This window comes from Rattus rattus, chromosome 3 (assembly GCF_011064425.1).
Source record: "Rattus rattus isolate New Zealand chromosome 3, Rrattus_CSIRO_v1, whole genome shotgun sequence".
Taxonomy (NCBI): domain Eukaryota; kingdom Metazoa; phylum Chordata; class Mammalia; order Rodentia; family Muridae; genus Rattus; species Rattus rattus.
The window spans coordinates 25421399-25441827 of record NC_046156.1 but is presented as its reverse complement, the minus strand read 5'-3'; the positions used below and the strand labels follow the sequence as shown (position 1 = coordinate 25441827).

Here is a 20429-nt window from a genome sequence, read left to right as displayed (position 1 = left end):
AGGGGGCTCTAGAGCTTAAGGAAAAAAGAAAAAAACCAGACACAGTTCCCACCCCTAATCCAGAAGCTATCTACAAGTGATAAACACTTGGAAAAAAAAATTAGGGGCTGGAGAGACGGCTCAGCGGTTAAGAACACTGACTGCTCTTCCAGAGGTCCTGAGTTCAATTCCCAGCAACCACATGGTGGTTCTAACCATCTGGAGAGATCTGATGCCCTCTGCTAGTGTTTGAAGAAAGCAGCAATGTGCTCACAAACAATAAATAAATCTTAAAATAAAAAAAATGGAGTTTCCTCCAAGGGAGTCTCACTGGGGAAACTGCGCCTGAGTGTAGGTCCCACGCCCGGCGCTTGGTGCCAGTGCTCAATGGCAGCTTTGGGGGTTCCTCATCTCATCTCAGGGCTTTCCTTTTCTTTTTTTAATGTATATTTCTTATCTTTCTATATACTCTTTTGTTTTACTCTACAGGCCCTTTGCATATATATCATGGCTTCCAGTTTAATGTCTCTACAGGATCACTGAGTGAATTTCTGCATCCATATCTGTTTCTTATGCCTTCTCTTGAGTTCTCCTCTTTGCTTTGCCCAATTAGATGTTAAGTTTTGTTTCTTCTTATTATTATCCCATAGAAGCCCGGTCTAAATAGCAAATCTTAGGCGACCTGGTGCTACAGAGAATCCCTGACTCAAATAATAATAATGAGAAAAAGAGGAGGAGGAAGAGGAAGAAGAAGATTTAGGCTAGTACAGCTTTGTTTCCTAGCAGATGCTAAAACTCAACAGCTTTGTCATTATTTTGTCTTAATTCTATATATAGGAGCGTTCCAAAGAGGCGGGCTGTTTTAATTGGTATCAAGTGTTCTGCTGTCTTGTCTTTGTCATGGCAGTCACCATGTCAAAAGTTCAGGCTGACGCCAAAGAAAGTTCATGATAAATTACCCCCACGCTTTAGGATTTACTGGGAAAACGGACCTGCTTGCCTGTGGCCCTGCCTTCACAGCCAGTTCACTGTCATAATCTGTGCCGGGGGGAGGCTGGCTGGGCCAGCAACTTCCCTAAGAAGATGCATAGGACAAAATGGCCAGATAGAGATGCCCTACTTAGCTTTTAAACCTATTTCATAATAAAAATCAGGCTTGTCTTTCTGCCCTTTATACCTAAATGCAAGGAACCAGAACATTTTCAAAAGAGTCAGGAAGGTCCCTCACACTCCCCGTGAGCAGTTTCAGGGAGCAGATTAATGCTGCCCATTTGAACGTTTGCTGAGGATTTTTCCTACCACTTTTCCAGCGGAGGACGCTCATTCCTGTTCCTTATTTTCTTAATGCAGACACAGGCATGGAAACTGCAGCTCAAACAACTCACAGTGTGCTCTGAATGACGGGGTTTGCAGTGGTGTGAACCACGAACTGCAACTCTTCTCTGTACTAGAAGGGCTTTCGAATTTACAATAAAGCAATTCTTGGTAAGTTAATTTGCCTCTGTAAACAAGAAACTCAAAAAAAAATCAATCTTTGCCTTAATTTCCACACAACACAGCATCAGTTCCTAAGCACTGAGAGCTGGGGTCTTAGAAAGCAACAAGTCACCCTTTCTAGAAAGGTTATATAAAATTTCCAATCGCTATCAATGTCGATCTATCAATGGAGTGGTTCTCAACCTCCCTAATGGTGCAATCATTTGATAGTTTTCATAACTGTAATTTTGTTACTACAAATTATTACAATGTTAATATCTGATATACAGGACATCTGGTGTACAACCCCTGTGAGAGGGTCATTCCACCACACCCCTGTAAAGGATGGCTGCCCACAGACTGAGAGCTACTGTATTAATGCCTACAATATTTATTGTTCAGTTTTTTATGTCTCCAGCTTCACTTTAAAAATTCAAACTGAAAGGCTGGAAAGATGGCTCAGTGGTTAAGAGCACAGACTGCTCTTAACCTGAGTTCAATTCCCGGCAACCACAGGGTGGCTAACAGTATCTATCTATAATCCCAATTCCAAGGACACACTCATGCAGGAACACATGCATTCAAGGACACCAATGCCCATAAAATCATTTAAAAAAAAAAAGTCAAATTGAGGCAAGTATGGCTGTGCACCTTTAATTCTGGCAAACATATTGAAATATGAAAAGTTCAAGTCCCCAAATAAGACAGCTTACTTTTGTATTTGAGACTAGCTGGCTCTCATTAAACCAATCTTGCTGTCCTGTAGACCGGGCTGTCTCTGAACTGAAATCTGCCTGCCTCTGCTACTTAAGCAGCCGAAATTGAAAGCGCACCCCTACACCCCAGCCCCACTCCCACCCCCTTACTCTTTTATCCTAAAAGATTGCTTCCTATTTCTAGTTTCTTTGAAAACAGTTTCCAGGGGTTGGGGGATTTAGCTCAGTGGTAGAGCGCTTGCCTAGGAAGCGCAAGGCCCTGGGTTCGGTCCCCAGCTCCGAAAAAGAGAACCAAAAAAAAAAGAAAGAAAGAAAGAAAAAAGAACAGTTTCCAACAGTAGAACCCTTTCACGAACGAGCTCAGTTTTCCATCCATGGGTAAAATTAAGGCACAGAAGTAGAAATAAGCAGATACCTAAGCCTTCTCCCTATGAAATAATTAAACTGAAAGAAAACAAAAATTCAGAATTGCATTAGTAATCTGTATACTAGATGGCCATTAGTATCCGATACTGGATGATAGAAGCTCAAACTTTCTAGAATTTTTAGGAAAATTCAGACGAATCCACACTGCTCAGAGGCCTATCATGAGCTCTCTTCTAAAGCCAGGGAGTGTTACGAAAGCAAAGCCATGCTGTCTTTCTTATCACCCCTTACTAGAAAAACTTTCAGATGGAGGGGGAAGAAAAAACTCACAGAAGCAAACTGTGCAGTCAAAGGCCTCAGTCGCTGTACAGCAGCTGAAGGGACATGCAGATGCCATGTGCTATCCCTGGGTCACAGTCACATGTAGAATGCTAACCCAGACGAGCCATCTCCAAGAGGCTCTCCACTGTGCAGCTAGCTACAAAGTAAGGGATGGGGCAAGCTGAGAAACCAATGACTTCAAGTTCCACAACCAAAGGCAACAACAGGCGTCGAATCTGCCCACAATATGGCTGGAGTTACTCTAGCTTCCAAACAGTCTGGCTTACATGAGGCAAGGGTCACAGGGAGATCCTTCCAGGTCTTCCTCAGCATGGGGGGCTGAGGGGCCAAGAGAACACGACACGTAATTACCAAATTATAGACCTGGGCTAGAAACCTGGACAAGTGGAAAAACGATACAAACAGAGGGGAGAGGCAGGTTACAACCGCAGAGATGATTTGGTGATAATTTTTAAACGCCCTACTGAAGTGACTTTGTCACACGCCTAGACACTACTTCATATTGTGAAGAAACATCAATGCTTTCCTTCAAGATGTGTTAATAGGGGAAAGAACGACCAGAGTACCTGTGCTACAAAAACAAAACCCAACAGCCCATCTGTCCCTTGTGAGAACGAGGGAAGCAACACAGAAAACTTGACCCACACAACTTGTGAGTCTCTCTTCCCCAGTAACAAGCAACTCAGGACGCAGACTGGCGGCTAGTAGTATAACACGCAACATGCCTTTGTTTTTTTTCCCCTTGAGATAGACTCTTTTACGTAGACCTGACTGGCTTAGAACTTCTGTAGTCAGGACTAACCTGAGTTAGTCTTCCAAGGACCATGACTACAGGAATACACCACAGCAGCCGTCATTTAAATCCCCAGTGTTTGTACTTGGATGGAACATCCAGTGTCAGAGCTCAGTCCCCTGTTAGATGCCTCGGGTATCTTAGGATACTTCTGACCAACAGGCTACAATTTCCTTGGGGTTGACTCATTTCCAGGGTCAGCTCACAGAGCTCAAGAGCACTGGATAAATCACAAGGCATTGTATAAACCAACTTTCCATTGAGAAACTCTAAGAAGGAAGGATAGGGAAGAAAGCTGGAGAATGAAGCAAGAGAGAGAGCTTGAGGCTTCCTTACCTGGTTTGGGACATCACACAAACACATCTGAACTTACCAGCTCCCTCTGCTCGGCCTGCTAGAGGACACGGAAGTTTATCAGTGCTTATAAGGCTTCCAAGTGCATTCAATGCTAATGGACTAGGTGTGGATCAGGGAGGTGCCTTCTTAGCATTCTGGGCCTCTCCCATCCCCCTAGGGCATGGGTGGCATTGGTGACATTCCTCAAGGAAGTCCAGTTTCTATGACCTACCTCGAGGGGGAATAAACTCAGCCTGCTTTGGGGAGTTACAAGCCAGAGGCAAATTTAAAACTGACATATCTCATAATGTCACAGAATGTAAGGGGAAAGGAAAATTCAACCAAAACGAGAAACAAGCATCTTACTCAACAGTAGAACGGCATGTTTTGAAATAATTTGCTTTGGGTTCTATACATCAGTTATAGACTTGTGTGTTGCCCTGCCATACAGAGGTTTGGGGCTGAGCATGCAGTGTGACGTAGGTAGAGTATATGCCTACAAGTGCAAGCACACAAACACACAAAGATACACACACAGAGACATCCAGACATGACACACAGACACAGTGACACAGAGAGATGCAGACATACACAGACACACCTGCATAGGCACATGAGAAAATGTTTTCATATATACTTTGAAAGAAGTGAAAGTCAAATCTGAAAACTGACTGAAATTAAAAAAGAAAAATCACAGGGATGGGATTGCCATCCCACAGTCAAAAACTCTGACCCAGAACTGTTCCTGTCTTAAAGAAAGAACTTCAGGGACAAGAATGGAGAAGAGCCTGAGGGAAAGGAGGTCCAGGAACAGAGCCCAAATTGGGATCCAACTCAACCAGAGGCTCCATGACCTGGCTACATTACCAATGCTACACTGTGCTTACAGACAGGAGCCTAGCATGACCGTACTCTGAGAGGCCCAGCAAGGAGCTGAGACACTGCAGATACTTACATCCAACCAATGGTCTGAAGTCGTGGAACCCATGGTTGAATTAGGGAAAGGCTGGAAGAAGCTGAGGAGGAAACCGACCCTATAGGAAAACCAACAGTTTCAACTAACCCGGACCCCTGAGATCTCTCAGACACTCAGTCACCAACCAGGCTGCACCTAACCCTCAGAGAGACTTGGGGGTAGGGTGGGGTGTGGGGACATCCTCTTGGAGATAGGAGGTGGAGGAGGTATGGAATGAGGAACCATCAGAGGACAGACCAGGACAGGAACAAAGTCTGAACTGTAAAAAAAAAAAGATTAAAGGATAAAAAATATATATATATCCAAGACACACACACATACACACACACACACGAAAAGGAAAAAGAAAAATCACATTAAGTAACATAATTTAGCAATTTAATAATAGTAATAATAATTAATTTGATAATAATTTAATTATTCTAGAAGTCACAAGTTTTGTTTTATGACAAGGTCCTCACTATCCAGTCCCTCCCATCCCAGGTTGATTTTTCACAGTTGGGTTCCAACTCACATCTTCAATCCTAGCACTCAGGAGGCTGACGGAGGATTTTGAGTTTAATGCTTGAGCTCAAAAGCGAGAAGGATGGGGATGACAGCAAACAGACAGACAGACAGAAGCAGAGGAATGTTAATGAATGAATGACTCTCCCCCGTGCTGGGATTATGGGTAGGTACCACCATACAGCTAGCTACCTAGTTCCCTTGTAAAAGAACATTTAATGTGCCCAGTGGGCTCGGTGGTGCATGAATTTAACCTGGGAGGCAGAGGCAGGCATACACTGGGAATGCAGGTCAGCCAGGGTTACATAGTAAGACCCTGTACTGTGCATGTGTGGAGGTAGGGGCACTTAAGAAGGACAGAATGAGTAGGCTAGCTTAACGTCCATCAGCACTAACAATTCTTGATTAGAAAATTGGCATAAGTCCGCTCCTGTCCCCTCCTGAGGTTCAGAGCTACAGACATGGCTGCATTCTCTAGAACTTGGACACATTTTAGAAGGCCTGAATCTGTTTTCCCAGATTGTAATCCTGTTTAGTCACAATCAACTTTAATTTGCTTTAGACTAAATTGACCTCATTCTAGGTTAACAAAGACACAGAGATTTGTTTCCTTTCCTAAGGAACTTTAGTCCAAAAAAAGGCAAACCGTTTAAATAAGTATGTAAGTATGAGCACGCATGGACTGTACTCATTATAAATTGCACATTACAATCCTTTTATTTCCCAGAGAAATGGAAACAAAAAAAAATAAATAAATAAAACTTAGGTATTCCAATTCAGTTTAATCAAGAGCAAGGCGTGACTGTACACACCCAAGACCGTATCACTAGGCCGTGAAGGCCAGAGGATCAGCAAATGTATCTCAGATGCACTGGCCCAGCCTTGATCACATGACATACTGCCTCAAAAGACAGACACCAAAACTGCAAGGACAAGACCTAGAATGTGCTCTGGGTAGAGCTAGAGAAGAAGGTCATGTTGATCGAGATAACCACGCCAAGAGAGATGACTGTCACATGTCCTCTCTCACATTAGCTCTAACTCCAAACCTGAAGACTGAGTACAGAAACCAGGGAAGGAAGAAGGAACCAGCTACGTGTGGTTTAGTGGAGGAAAGGAGAAAGAAGGGCTCGAAGGAGGGAGGAAAAACATATACGGAAGGAAAGAAGAGGGGAAAATACCCGTAAGGATGGCTTGGAGAGTCTTAAGGACTGACTTACACTAGTAACTCTCTATTGTGGGTAAGGCTGCTAGAAAAGGGTCGAAGAGATGGTTCAATGGTTAGGAGCACTTGCCGCTCTTGCAGAGGACCTGAACTCCCAGCACCTACTTGGTGGTTCCTAACAGTCTGCAATTCAAGTTATAGGGAAGCTAACACCCTCTCTGCCCTCTGTGGGCACCAGGCATGCTCATGGTAGACATATGCACATGCAGACAAAGCACTCATCCATAAAAAAGCTGCTCTGAACCTATTTGTGCAGGTTTTTATGTGTGCAGGATACAAAAAAAAAAACCTTTCGTTCGATTCAGTAAATACTCAAGGTAGATATCAAGTTGTTGCGTTTAAGTCTAAACCCCCACTAAGATTTAAGGAGAGTATATTCTTTGGTCAAAAAATTACAAAATCCTTAAATACAAATAGAATATTCACTACAGGATCAGAAATTCTACAGGAAAACGATTATTGGCCTGATCTCAACATTCAAATCTAAGATGATACACAACATCTCCACACTGAAGAAAACAATCTGGTAGGCTAATACCTCAAACAATGAGCAGACACTTCTAGAGCCCCCATTGGCGCTCTGATTTTAGTTTAGAATACAAAGTGTTTTCACCAAGACTCTGATGTCTGCTTAAAATATCCCATGAGATCAACAGAGGCAAATGATACTCTGCTGGGAGAGGGGCCTGAAATCCAAGGACAGTGAAGACGACTTCCTTGGTGGCGCTCTATTTCAGTCTGTTCTGCTTGTTCTAAATGCAAAAGACTCGTCTCCTGTGGATATGTAGTAACACAAGGCTGCCGCCCTGCTATTTGTGAATTCAGAGATTGCCAAATTCCTCAGCAGAATCCTATGACAGTGTTCATATTCTCTGGCCCCTGAGAAACACAGGCCACACATGCTGGTCTGTGTCACAGGGCTCTGCTCTCACTCGATTCGCCCACTGCTCAAACCGTGCTGTGCCAGGGTGGAGAGAGGAAAAGAAATGAACACGGAGATTTTGAAAGCAGACGATCAAAACCGTTCAAATACACTTCTGCTGTTCACTTACTAAATAGTTATTTTTATTGTTAAAAAATGAACTAAAAACAGGGCCAGCAAGATAACCCAACAGGTAAAGAAAGGCGGTTGAACTCAACGAGTTCCATCCCCACTATATACACAGTAGAGGGAGAGGACCAACTCCCAAAGGTCACGTGGGTTCATGTGTCCACACACTAATTACAATAAACGTAACAAAAGTTTTAAAAATTAAAAGCAGTAACAAATGGCAGGAGGTGGGAATTCATTCGGAGACTGAAGATCCCATCATGAGATGATCTGCTGTATCCGTGTTTGTTTTAATTGTCAGCTGGGCAATATGGCGACCTAGGGTCAAGCTACTTGGGAACTTGAGGCAGGAGGATAACTTAAGTCAGACCACAATATAGTTTGACCTCAAGTCAGTAACAAACAAACAACAGACTATGCCAAGATTCAAAGGGCAAATTCATGAGGTTAGGCAAATGACTACAGACTTCCGTTCACAGCAATGGTTTCCCTAAGTCTTAATTTTAAATCTAGGTGATTTGAACCTGAGGAGTGAGAGGAACCTTGTCAAGAACAGACTTGCCTGTTTCCCAGAGGGTCAATGGTACAGACAGACATGTCAAACAACCATACACAGAAAGAACTAATTAAAGAAATACTGGAATGAAACAAAATAAAAACTGAAGGAATCATTAAGGTTAGTGATCAGTAACAGAAATAATGGTGATGACAATGAAATATATGCTGTGGAAAACTGGAAGTTACGTTGTGCCTGACCCTATAGATTGATAAAACCATCCTGTTATTGCTGTCTATTTCCTAAGCTTAAAGGCCTTAGACATACCCACAGTAATGTACTCAAATATGTCACCCACTTATTTACTACTGACAGTTAAGTCCTAGGCTGAGCTGACCCAACTGTAGATGTTAAGTGTGAACTAAGATTAGAAGAGGGGGTTAAAGGAAATAACTCCCCAGCAGGACAACTTGCCAACATTGAACATTTTAACTTCTAATCATTTTTAGTTATTTCTCTTACACTTTCCCACAAACTTGTACATTCCCTTCCTCACCCACCCTCCGCCTCCAAGAAGAGGACTTCTGAGTCATGCTACAATCTCCCTGAAGAGATAAAAAATTCCATCTTAACATACATGTTCCCAGATCTCATATACAGAACAAGAGTCAAGGAGTGGTCATGGCTGGCACCCACGGGGACAAGTGAGCAGTGATTGGGTGAGGAGGAGAGAAAGTAAAGCCTGCTCTGTTCATCATTACCCAAGATGTCCAACATGAGCAGGGAAAGAGGAGGCCTAAGAATATTATTAGGGGAAAAAAATCTTCATTCTGAGGGTTCCCTTACAATGACCCGAAACCCCCATGGTACAAAGGTAATCTAGGCGACCTCTGAAGCCACAGCGGTTTAACCAAGGCTACTGCAAAGATGGTACGAGTCAGCCGGTCACTCTGAAGCGTCAAGTGGCAGGGTGTATGCTTACATCCTCATGCCCCAAGAACGGGGACAGAGCTTGCAGCTCTATGCAGGATTCATTATGACGAATGCATAAAGATACCCTGCGTCCGAACTACCCGCTCAGTTACGGAACGCAGCTGAAATCTTTCTCTTCTCTCTCTCTGACCACCAGTGCCCCCTCACAAGACCCACCGTACCACTTCATCTGGCTTCTCGCACAGGAAAAGGAATCTATAGAACGCATTTTGTTTTCCAGTGGTGTGGGGGAGGGGCATCCATTTGTTCTTTACTTCTATATATGCATATAAGTAAATGAAATTGGTTTTATAAGGAGTCCTTACTTTGTGGCCAGAGAGATGGCTTAGTGGGTAATGTTTTCTGCTGGCAAACCTGACGACCTGAGTTTGATTCCCCAGGACCGACGAGGTAGAAGGAAAGAACAGATTCCTGGGGGTTGCCATTTTATCTCCACAAGTACAAGTACACGCACATGCCCACATGTGCATGCACGCATGTGAGTATATGCAGAGAGAGAGAGAGAGAGAGAGGCCATGTTTATGACTGACAAGATAGGCAAGAGTGGTTGTTACCAAGGGTGACAACCTGATTTCTTTCTTTTTTTTTGTTTTTCCAGAGCTGAGGACCAAACCCAGGGCCTTGTGCTTGCTAGGCAAGCGCTGTACCACTGAGCTAAATCCCCAACCCCTGACAACCTGATTTCTATCTACAGAACTCACATGGTAAAAAAGGACAGAACCATTTCTACAAGTTGTTCTGTGACCTATACACACACACACACACACACACACACACACACACACACACACACACAAACAAATATGATGCCAAATGTCTCCCCCTAAGTACATAAATAAACGTAGTAACTTCCCTTTTCTTTTAAGAACCCTTAGTTTGGAAAACTAACTAGTAGTTCAGTGCATTGAAAGCCAACTGGTCTTTGTTAAGATCAACTTTAGAGACACGAGGAGGTCTTTGGGTTTTCCTCCAGCCACTGCCACTGTTTTGTTCTCTCAGAAGGTGGTATGAGTGCCTGTCAGATCTGCTGCGAATGTCACACCTCAGTTCTCTGCTAGTGCCCTGCTGCCTAGTACCACAGCAGCCTCCACTCCCAGTGCTCAGTGTAGACCTAGAATCAATTGCAAACGCTGACTGAGGAAGTGGCTGTCCACGAGGAAGTGGCTGTCCACGAGTCAGAAAGGGAGGGGAAGGACAGGGGCGGGGTGACAATAACATTCTACTTCTCCATGCTGAGTAGTAGGCAAAGACTTCTACTTCTTTTTCAGAAAGAATCAGACAAAGGATTTGTTAAGAACCCTCTATAAAAATAACGACCCTGAAAATACAGATATGCGTAAAAACCTTCAACTTTAGAGGTTTATCTTAAAAATCTAATCCTTGTGTGCTGTGCACAGTTGAGTACTGTAATCACCAGTGAGACCTGGAGTTAAAGACGGAGGAGAGAATAGCCATGTAAACAACCTTGCCCATGCAAGCCAGGTGCCCGCCGTGCCCCCGCCTTACCAGCAGCACTGTCCCTCACTGCTCCTCCTGGATCATGTCCTGTAGACCGTGAGCGAGTCCATCTCCTGCCTCCAAGCACCGTAGCAGAACAGGAACCAGGGGCATGGACAGTCTTGGGAGGGTAAGCTGCTGAATGTTTACCAACCTAGAGAAGACAGAGGTTGCCTGGTTTTAGTTTGCAAATAGGATCAGGGCACCTACGCTTATTACTAAAGGTACAGTGTGCTGTCTAAATGGCCAGAGGCCTAAGTACATTGCTGAGTGTGAAGAAGAAATTAGGGTTAGAACATTTTCATCCAAGCAGTGACACCTTCCAATGTCCCAATAAAAATCCCATCTGTGTAGAGCACTTTTGAGACAAGCAAGAACCAACAGCTCAACCCTTGCGATGGTCAACCAGGTTCCGCACCACTGACCTGCAAGATCTGTTGGGCTCACCCAGACACTCTGACCTGAGGACTCTGGGAGGACTTTGACCCCAGCGACTCTATGGAAGGCAGAGTTGAAGACCATTTATTTAAGCCTTGGCACTTACTGCATGAAGCACTAGCTTAACTAGTGGCATTTACTCTGTACACACCATGCATGCTGGCTGCTCTGGAAAGGAGAAGGCCTTACAACTGGTAGTCCCTGTGTTCTGGAGCTTTTGTTTTTCTCTAATACGCATGTTTAAAAGATTACCTGAGAAGAAAAATATACATTGAAAACAACAGTACCTAATCCACCCGTCAAAGACACAGCGGAAGTCTTGCATGCTTTAGCCCTTGTAGCCCTCGGAGGAAATTTAGACGTCTAAGCATAAGGGTGGAGTTACCTGAGAGAAAAATGGAGTTCCCAGCCTTCTACAACCTTACCAACACTTACTACTGCATGTTCCTTTGATTGTATTTATCCTCACGAGTGCTAAATGGTTAAAAGGTGCTATGACTAATGAGAGGTAGGACATTTAGCACGATAGCTATGTGTGGTGTGACTGAGTCAGAAAACGCATAGTCTGAAACTGAGTCTGAACCGAAAGAAAATGACTGGCTGGGGAACTACAACTAGTACATAAACACAGAGTTCAGTGACATCCTAGGTATGGAGAGAAAAAAAGAATGACTCAGTTACGGTAACAAAAGCTTTGGGTGTGCTTGACAGGATCGGTGATGACATCAACCAGATAAATGTATCACTCCTGAAGGGAAAGCTGAGAGGAGACACTGCCACAGACTTCACCTTAATACACGTGAGGAAATCCAGGGATTGACACTGAAGATGAACTTACGGATCTTTCTCGCTTCTCTTCCTCTCTCTACCTTAACCTCTTTCAATGAACTTTTGGTAGGATTATGTGATGGTTTGTATATGCTCAGCCCAGGGAATGGCACTATTAGGAGGTGTGGCCTTGTTGGAGTAGGTGTGTCACTGTGGGTGTGGGTTTCAAGACCCTCTTCCTAGCTGCTTGGAAGTCAGTCTTCTGCTAGCAGCCTTCGGATGAAGATGTAGAACTCTCAGCTCCTCCTGCACCAGGCCTGCCTGGATGCTGCCACGTTCCCACCTTGATGATGATGGACTGAACCTCTGAACCTGTAAGCCAGCCCCCATTAAATGTTGTCCTTTTATAAGAGTTGCCTTGGTCATGGTGTCTGTTCGCAGCAGTGAAACCTAACTAAGGCAGATTAAAAGAGGTCACTGCCATTTCCTGACACACATACTTGAGGTCTCTCCAGCTGAGTTCAACCACTTCCCCACAGAGCACTAAAGAAGGCAAGGGAGTTTTTGCCTTCTTGTTTTCTGTTTGAAATTTAAAACAGTAAAACTATACTAAGTACGATCAGGGCTCCGACTGTAAGCCTCTCTCGTTGGGATACTTTTGTGTACACCACGGGGCTGTGGCACCCTCTCCTCTCAGCTGGACGTGAGCGTGCTCAGAGAGACTTCTCTCCCAGGCCTGGCACAGGCTCGTGTGTCCTAGAGGGCTGAGTGTTGCTACAACTTGTTATCTGGTTGGCTGGGATTCCAACTGGCAAACTGTCAAAGAGAACCGTGAGGTTCCAGCTTTCCATGCCCCAAACAACCTCTCAGCAAAACCTTACGACTAACAACGGAAGTTCTAGCAGCGGACCGATGTACTCTAGAAGGTGCAATCTTTCTGAACTCAATGTAGTTCCTAGACAGATGTTTTTTCTCCTTAAGTTGAAATCTACTCTCACTTTAGGCTTGTTAGTTATTCGGTGTTTCAAAACAGATCTTTCTAGAAGGTAAAAATTTAAAATAATAAATTAAAAATTTATGATCTACTTAAAGCCTTTGGGCTTGTTGTTTAGGCTCAACGGTGTCTCCTAAATGTAGGAGGCTGAGTCCCAGAGCCTCTGGTCTACCATGGACCTACCATGTTTGTGTGGCAGGGTGCAATGCTATTTCAAACCCAGGAAGTGCGTTTTCTTTCTTTTCTTCCTTTGTTTTTATGTATGGGAGGTATGCATCTGTGTGTGTGGGGTGTGTGTGGTGTGTGTGTGTGTGTGTGTGTGTGTGTGTGTGTGTGTGTGTGTGTGTGTGTGTGTGTGTGGTGTGTGTGTGTGTGTGTGTGTGTGTGTGTGTGTGTGTGTGTGTGTGGTGTGTGTGTTGTGTGTGTGTGGTGTGTGTGGTGTGTGTGTGTGTGGTGGTGTGTGTGGTGTGTGTGTGTGGTGTGTGTGGTTTGTGGGTGTGTGTGTGTGTGTGGGGGTGTGTGTGTGTGTGTGTGTGTGTGTGTGTGGTGTGGGTGTGGGGGGTGTGTGGGGTGTGTGGGGTGTGTGTGGGGTGTGAGTGTGTGTTGGGGTGGGGGTGGGTGGGGGTGTTGTTTTGGTTTGTTGTGGCTGTTTGTGGTGTGTGTTGGTGTGTGTGGTGTGTGTGGTGTGTGTGTGTGTGTGGTGTGTGTGTGTGTGTGTGTGTGTGTGTGTGGTGTGTGTGTGTGTGGTGTGTGTGTGTGTATGTGTGGTGTGTGTGTGTGTGTATGTGTGGTGTGATGTGGTGTGTATGTGTGTGTGTGTGGTGTGTGTGTGTGTGTGTGTGTGTGTGTGTGTGTGTGTGTGTGTGGTGTGTGTGTATGTGTGTGTGTGTGTGTGTGTGTGTGTGTGTGTGGTGTGTGTGTGTGGTGTGTGTGTGTGTGTGTGTGGTGTGTGTGTGTACACATCGACTTCATTGCTTTGCATGTAATGAAGCAGGGTCTCAGGCTGAACCGGCAGCTCTCCAAGTCCAGCTCGTCCAGTTAGCCAGCTTGCCCTGGGGATCTCTGTCTCTCTGGTGCTGGGATCCCAGGAAGCTTCCAGGCATGATTTTATGTGGACTTTGGGAGTCCTCACTCTTGTGCATTAAGCATTTCATCCACCAAGCCATTTCTCTAGCCAAACCAGGCCTTTAACAGAAGAGAAAGAAATCTCTAAAAGCCAGTCAGTCACTCAAACTCTAAATGTGTACATTCATACGAGCAAGGTACACTGAGTATAATATCTTTCTTTTGAAATTCCTCATCATTGTATTTTAAGGCACCGTCTCAGTCTGTATCCCAGGCTGGCCTGGAACTGACTATGAGGACCAGGTTTGCCTTGACCCTCCTTGCTCAGCCTCCTGGGTACTGGGATTCCTAACATAAGCCACCATGTCCAGGGACAAAGCCATCCTTTGTCAGTACTTGGATCCATTGCTAACCACACGTCACGAAGGCTCCAGGTTCATCTTGTTGGCTCTTCCTTTCCCTTTAGGGTCCTTCCGAGCCTCCCAGCATTAGCGGCTTCCTTCCTGCGCAGATGCTGCCCCTGCCTGCTGAGATCCTCCAGGTCTAAATGGGGTCAGAGGAGATGGAGCGCACTGCACAGCAGGTTACTGACCTCAGCAGGGTGTGTCCACAAGATGACTCTCCCCTTCCACACACACCCAGAGCTAGTAAATGACCTCAGCAGCCCAGTTCTCAGAAGAAAGCGCTATTTCAGAATCTCAGCAACTTGGCAGCGATGGCTTTTTCCTTAATACTTTAAAAATGATCACACAGGAGACAACCGCTTTAAAGCAAAACCACAGGGGGGGGGAAAATAAGGAAGACCTCATGTCATTTCTGCTCTTGTTCCTCCTAACTTACACAGAGAGTAAAAGGAGGAATTCAGCAGGAATTCGCAGAACGAATTCCAGCAAGATAAACACAAAGGTGGCCCCAAGCGAGTTGTTTCTGGTCAAGTGTTTAGAGACCTGAGATCCCAAACAAATCTGAACTATTAGCCGGCATTGAAGATACTATGGCCATCACAGTGTTTTCCCTGCTCCGAGAGAAAGCCGGGAGCCAGGCAGCATGCCAGAGAGACCTATAAATTCTGCACTATGAGCAGATGATATATGTCAAATTACATCCTCGCCAGAGATGAACAAACAAACAAACAAAAAAAGCACTGTGAGGAAAAAGGTATAGTGGGTATGTTTAAAAATAAAGATGGGGGGTTGGGGATTTAGCTCAGTGGTAGAGCGCTTGCCTAGCAAGCACAAGGCCCTGGGTTCGGTCCCCAGCTCCGGAAAAAAAAGAAAAAAGAAAAAAAAATAAAGATGGGACATCCACACTGGAGGGAAATGAGGAGAAATGTAGCAGAAAGCCAGCCAGCTCTCTGTTATTTCAGCAGACAGGAAGCTGAGGCAGGAGTGTGGCCTACCCTGTTCCCAAACCGTCGGCCATACAAAAGGAAAGCATATGGAAGTTTTGGAGTCTGAATTATACACATTTGACACTCTTGACACCTGCAGTATTTGACCTCTTTGGTCAAAGTCTGGGCCAATGGCAAGCATGTCTAAATCTTTAACTCTGAAAGACAGCAAAAGATCTGGTTTACTTTAAATCCACTAAATAAGAAATAAAACTTCCAGGGGTTGGGGATTTAGCTCAGTGGTAGAGCGCTTGCCTAGCAAGCGCAAGGCCCTGGGTTCGGTCCCCAGCTCCGAAAAAAAAAAATAAATAAATAAATAAGACTTCCTACAACAGTGGTGCCATTCTGATATCCAGACATTTGTGGATTCTTTCTGAAAATCCCATATAAAGAGAAGGGGAAGAAACCGGTGGTGGAACACACCTTTAACCCAAGCACTAAGGAGACAGAGGCAAGGGGATTCTCTGTGAATTCAAGGCCAGCCTGGTCTACAGAACAAGTTCCAGGACAGCCAGGGCTACTCAGAGAAACCTTGAAACTGAAAGGGGGTGGAGCGGAGAGGAGAAAGAAGAGGATATAACATTTGCAGTGGTTTTAATGGTGGTTGTGGTTGTTTAAATGAAAAATTTCCCCTTTAGCCTCAGGCCTTTGAACACTGAGTCCTTCGGCTGTGGCACTATTTGGGAAACATTTAGGAGATGCAGCCTTGTATGACCCTGTGGGTGGGATTTAAGAATTGAAATCTTCTGCCATTTCTAGCTCAGTCTGTTCTTTGTCCCCTCAGTTAAAGATGTAAGCTGACAGTTTTCTGTCCCTGCCCCTATGCCCACTGCTTGCTCCCTTACCTCCCGCCATGGTGAGTCTTACCCTTGCAGAGCCACAAGGCAGAAAACAACTGCTGTGTAAGTTGCTTTTGGTCTTTGGGCTTTTCCAAGGCAACAGAAACCAACTAACAGAGAGGATATATTGATATGGTTACATACAGGACAATAATTCTACTGGAAAGCAATGGGGGGTGGGGGTAGGGAGGAGCTCAAGACAGGGTTTCTCTGTGCAGCCCTGGCTAGTCTTGAACTCACTTTGTAGACCAGGCTGGCCTTGAACCCAAGAGCAGCAGCTCTAAGGTTCTCAGTCTTCCTAACGCTGTGACCCTTTAATACTATTCCTCAACATTGGTTGCTATCTCATGACTGCGATTTTCCTAGTTATGAATCATAATGTAACTATTTCTGTTTTATGATGGTCTTGGGTAACTGCTGTGAAAGAGTTGTTTGGCCCTCAAAAAGGCTCATGATCCTCAGTGGTTGAGACGCACTGACTTAGATGCTGGCTTTGATTCTGGTGGGACAAATACATATATCATATAAACAGCCAGAGGTGGTGATATACACCTGCAACCCTAGTACTCTAAGAGACAGAGGCAGGGGGATAACCACAAGTTCAAATCTAGGCTGAGCTACTTACTTGGCAAGTTACAGGCCAGCCAATGTTACACAAGGAGAAAAAGTTGAAGCAGGAGCGGATGATCTACAGAAACACAAGGTACTTTAAATTGATGGAAGTATCTTAACTTTTCCTGTTACATGACTGTAAAAGACATGGTTTTTTTTGAGACAGACTCTCACATATCCCAAGCTGGCTTTGAACTTGCTACACAGCCAAGGCTGATCCTAAACTCCCAATCCTCTGTCGCTTGAGTGCTGGGATTGCAGGTACTTACCAACGTGTATAGTTTAATGCAGTATGAAAGAGTGAAACCCAGGGCTTTTTTTTTTTTTTTTTTTTTTTGCACGTTAGGCAAGCTTCCTCTACCAGCTGAGCCACACCTCTAACCTCTACTAACACAGTTTTTACGAAGAATATTCCCTAAGAAGAAATGTGTAACCACAGTTCACAGTCACAACGCTCATCGCTGGGTTCAGAGATAGTTTAAAAGCATAAGCTCTATTCCTTTAGATTTGTGAATTTCATGTCATAAGGTGCCATGGTGGATTCCTGGGAGAAAAAAAGTCTTCGACTGGACTAAATTACTGACTGCACTACTCATAGTGGTCACACATTAAGGATCAGAAGTAGACTGTATGTGCTTTATAGAGCTGCTTTAAATCTATGACTCTAGGACTGCAGAGATGGCTCAGCGGTTAAGAGCACTGGCTGCTCTTCCAGAGGTCCTGAGTTCAATTCCCAGCAACCACATGGTGGCTCACAACCATCTGTAATGGGATCTGATGCCCTCTTCTCGTGTGTCTGAAGACAGCTGCAGGGTACTTATATATAATAAATAAATAAATCTTTTTAAAAAAATCTATGACGCTAGATATTAAAAATAGTTTACCTTCCAACATTTTGAGGAAAGTATGAGGCTTACATTAACCTTACTTCCAATGTCTTTAAAACATTCAGGAAGAATGAATGTTAAACTATGAATTGTGTCATAAATGACTCATAGTCCTGCCGTCGAGTGGAGGCACGTCCACATGAGGGGAGATTTAAGGCCATTTCAGGAGTGGTGTCAGTCCCAACATCAATTAGATGGACTCTAAGGCCTGGTGAGACGCAGAACGACATGTGACGTGAGCATTCCCCCTCCAACACCACATTATAAGGCTGGTGACCCTTGGTCTATTATTATTTTCTTTAAAACAAGCATTACTTGGCTGGAGAGATGGCCTGGCCATTCTGACCACACACTGTTCCCTGCAGAGAACTCAGCTCCTGGCACATAGGTTGGGCACCGGCAGCTACAGCTCTAAGGAGTCCAATTCCTTCAGGCTCACTGCGTACCTGTACTCACATGCCACACAGCCTTGTGCGATACGTAATTAAAAACAAAAAAATGAACCTCAAAGAGCTTTTTAAATAGTGTCGCTTCAGGGACAGTAGTATTGGATTTTAAACGAGCATGCTTTAATCAATTCCTTTTTTGTTTTTTTCGAGACAAGGTCTGGCTCTGAATCTCAGGCTGTCCTCAAAGATTCCACGTAGCCCACCATGGCTTCAGACCCTTGAGTCTCCTTCTTCAGCATCTCTAGCACTCAGATTTCAGGCAAGCAACTCCACAGCCAGGTGGGTTTTTATCAAACCTCACTTCTAATAGAAAAGCAAAGGAAAGGATTTGTAAAAAAGACGCAAAAGCAAGAAAACTCTGGAGCTACCTTTATCCGCGTTGTTAGAACAGATCATGCATTTTGCAAACTAGAAATTTTATTTAAGATGAAATAAAAATAATTCTATCACAATCATGCAATGGCGGCTCGCACCTGTCATCCCAGAACTTAGGACGTGGAGGCAGAAGGAGCAGGAAGTAGAAATTCAAGATTAAGACCATGTGTGCAGGCCTGTGTGTGTGCCAAAGTATGGTACAGTTCCCAAACAGAAAACAAAGATAAGAACTTTGATCATAATCGTTATTGTCCTTACTATCATCATCATCACCATCATCACCATCATCATCATCACCATCATCACCATCATCATCACCACCACCACCACCACCATCACCATCATCACCACCATCATCACCATCATCATCACCACCACCACCACCATCATCATCATCATCACACCACCACCACCATCACCATCATCATCACCACCACCACCATCATCACCATCATCACCATCATCATCATCCACCACCACCACCATCACCACCACCATCCAACACCATCATCACCGTCACCACCACCATCACCACCATCACCACCACCACCAACACCATCACCATCATCATCATCATCATCACCACCACCACCACCCCTTCATCATCATCATCATCATCATCATCATCATCATCATCATCATCATCATCATCATCATTTAGTCAGGGTCTCATTATGTAGCCCTGGCTGGCCTGGAACTTATATACACCGGGCTGGCTTCCAAGAATTTCTTCACAGACACCTAGCTGCTTCTGTATCCAAAGTGCTGGGATTAAAAGTATATGCTATCACACCTAACACAGATTTTTATCAAAAAGCACTGAAGCGTCAGGGTTTCAGGCCAGCATGGTTGGGCTACAAGGCAAAATTTTATCTCAAAGGGAAAAAGAAGAGGGGGAGGGGGAGGCATACACAACTTAAATAAATGAGGTCTCTCTTGCCATAACCAATAGTAAACAAAACATTTAACATCTGGCATGCAAAGCCTGAGTCACAGGGTGGAGCAGGGTCCCAGTCCTCATCTACGGCCTACCTATAAGCCATGCATTATTTTGGTTGCACGATGGTGGACAGGCCCAGGGAGGGAGGCCCTGGCTGAGGCAGCAGGACTGTCAGCTCCCTTGGAAGCACTTCAGTGAGCAGCACAGCCTCTCTCAGGCACCTGCTGCACTTGGGCTCTGCTTCTTCCCACAGATCCTGAGGGATAAAAAAAGACCGACCGTCGTTAAGTCTCTTTGAATCTAACATGTGCTGAGGGGAAATGTCACTTTTCACTCTAGTGATAGCTAGAGAGCAAGATGAGAAGGGGAGGAACTTGGGGGGGTGAAAAAAACCCAAAAATTTAAATATAACAAACTTTTAAAAATACTTTCAAAATTATATGAAAATGTATAATATCGAACTACAATGAAAATGGAAGCAAGAGGCTAACTTTTCAAATTCTGGCCCAGGTAACTGAATTTAAAACTATCCTCCCCCCCCCCAGGTAAAGATGCCAGATAGCACGGAGAGGTACAAATTCAGTCAGGCATAAGGGTGCGTGCACCCTGTACTTGGAAAGGCAAGACAGTGAGACCCAATCTGAAAAATCAAGCAAAATAAAACAAACGAACAAACAGAAAGCCAAAAGTACATGTCATACTTAAGGTTGGATAATCATATGAATGGATAAGGAATTCAAATGTTTATATATAACACACATGACTATCTAAATGAAAGTAATTATTATTTTGTTATACAGAGAGAGCATAACTATTGCTACTTGAAGATTGATTTGTTATAAACATTTTCAAAACAGCACTAACGGAACAAACCAACCAACCAAACTCTGGAGCACGGCGCAGATCATAGGTAGGACATGTT

General features: G+C 44.4%; 1 protein-coding gene across 3 annotated transcripts in view; it reads right to left on the bottom strand.

The window, feature by feature from the left end:
* Positions 1-20429, bottom strand: part of Tet2 (tet methylcytosine dioxygenase 2) — a 79931-nt gene that overhangs the window by 39187 nt on the left and 20315 nt on the right. For 2 of the 3 annotated variants that reach the window (XM_032897290.1, XM_032897291.1), the window contains exon 2: positions 10760-10904. The exons of the other annotated variant lie outside the window; for it this stretch is intronic. The gene's annotated coding sequence lies outside the window, so the exon portion shown is untranslated. The remainder of the gene's footprint in view (positions 1-10759; positions 10905-20429) is intronic. 3 annotated transcript variants of the gene reach the window in all.